Here is a 1,948-nt window from a genome sequence, read left to right on the forward strand (position 1 = left end):
AATGTAATAACTTCAAATCAGATCATTGCCAAAAAATAAATAATTTAAAATAAAAAATATATCAAATTATTAAACATAAATTAATATTAAAAATCAATTAAAACGTATTAAATAATTGATCACTGGAATAAAAACAAATAGAAATAATATTAATATATTTTTATATCTTTTATCAATTTTTTTACATTTGAACTATTTTAATGTTTTAAACGGTAATAAAATTATTTTTTATTCCACGATTGAAGTTAAATGAATTATAAATCCTATGTATATATTAATTTTTAAAAATATAATTAAATATAAAAAAAATAACATCTGTTTTCAATAAAATAATGTTAATATTTTAAATTTAAAAAACTTTAAAAAAAACAGAATTCATTTTAATCGAAGATACCAACAAAAGTAAAAAAAATTAGTCATAATATCTGATTTATCAAAAAATCGATTTTCTATATTTGATAAATAAAATCATTTACTTTTTATTATGTAAATAAACATTTTCTCAATTTCTTTAAATTATCAAATTATGTCATTAGTATTTGGATGAGAAATCACTTATGAAATTAATGTTATTGATATTTTCTTGATTTCTTACATATTTTATTGATTATATTAATTTACATATTAATTTTTTTTATTTTATTATTGTCTTATTGTTTCTTTATATTTGCGTTCTTGCTAGAATTTTTCAATTTTTCAAATTGATAAAGAATGCTTTTTCATTTTTAATATCATATTTGGCTAATATAGATTTTTTTTATACAAATTTAGCATTCATATCGATTAAAGATAATAGTATCATCTAATGACAAAAGGCATTATAAATATCGAAGACCAGAATTTATTTGATGTAAATACGATTTATGATTTATATTTATATGATAGCGAATGATCAATGCAGAAATAAAAATTAATGAATAGCAAAGATAAACATCACATTATGATTATAAGAAATATTATAAAAAATAGAAACATCATGAATTGAAAAATTGATAAATACAGAAAGATGCAAATAAACAATAATTCCAGTAATAAGATACAATTACATGTTCATCATTGTTTGCATAAGCTTTCAAATTTCTTCTCTTTTGTTTATAATAATTTTAGTAGTTTTTCATGTCTTTTGATATATGTAAAGATACTTCATTAAAAATATAAACACCGTATGATGATATTGAAACAAATGCAATTGATTATTTATTGATTTTCCTATTTTCAAATAATAATGAGACTATTATTCTTCTATTTGTGCAATTATTTGAAGCAATGAATGTCAAACCACGTAAGAACTATTGGTTCTCATTTGATTATCAAAATCAAGCTATATCAGGCACAGTTAATACTTGAATGGGTGAGCGCTTGGAAACACCGTGTGTTGTTGGTTTTTTTTTCTGTTGTCTTCTTATATATTTTATGCATATATATTTTTGATATAGATTATTCTTTGATTTTTAATAACACGTGTTTCGTTGATTGGTTTTTTTTTAAATGTTTTGCATTAAGCATTGATTTATTTTATAATTTTCGCAATGCTTATACAAATATGTCTATCAATAAAACATTTAAATAATTTGTTCGTGCAAATATAAAATTTGTCGATATCAATTTTTATATGAATTTCGTTTCCTTCTCTCTTATGTAGTAATTCTAGAATTTTTGTACATTGTTTGAAAATTGCTCCTTTGAAAATATACATGCATAATATTGAATCCGATACAATTCTTAATTGTAGATTGATTAGTTGATAACAATTGATTAGTTGTAGATTTCCTAGTATCGTTTTTAAATCATTTTTATATATTACATCTCAACAACGGGATTGGTATTTTTCTTGATTTATGATCTATGCTAACAATCATACGTAAGAACTACTGGTTCTCGTTTTATCACCAAAGTCAAGCTACGTCGGGCACGGTTAGTACTTGGATGGGTGACCGCTTGGGAACAC

This window comes from Apis dorsata, unplaced genomic scaffold, assembly GCF_000469605.1.
Source record: "Apis dorsata unplaced genomic scaffold, Apis dorsata 1.3 scaffold_225, whole genome shotgun sequence".
Classification (NCBI taxonomy): Eukaryota; Metazoa; Arthropoda; class Insecta; order Hymenoptera; family Apidae; genus Apis; species Apis dorsata.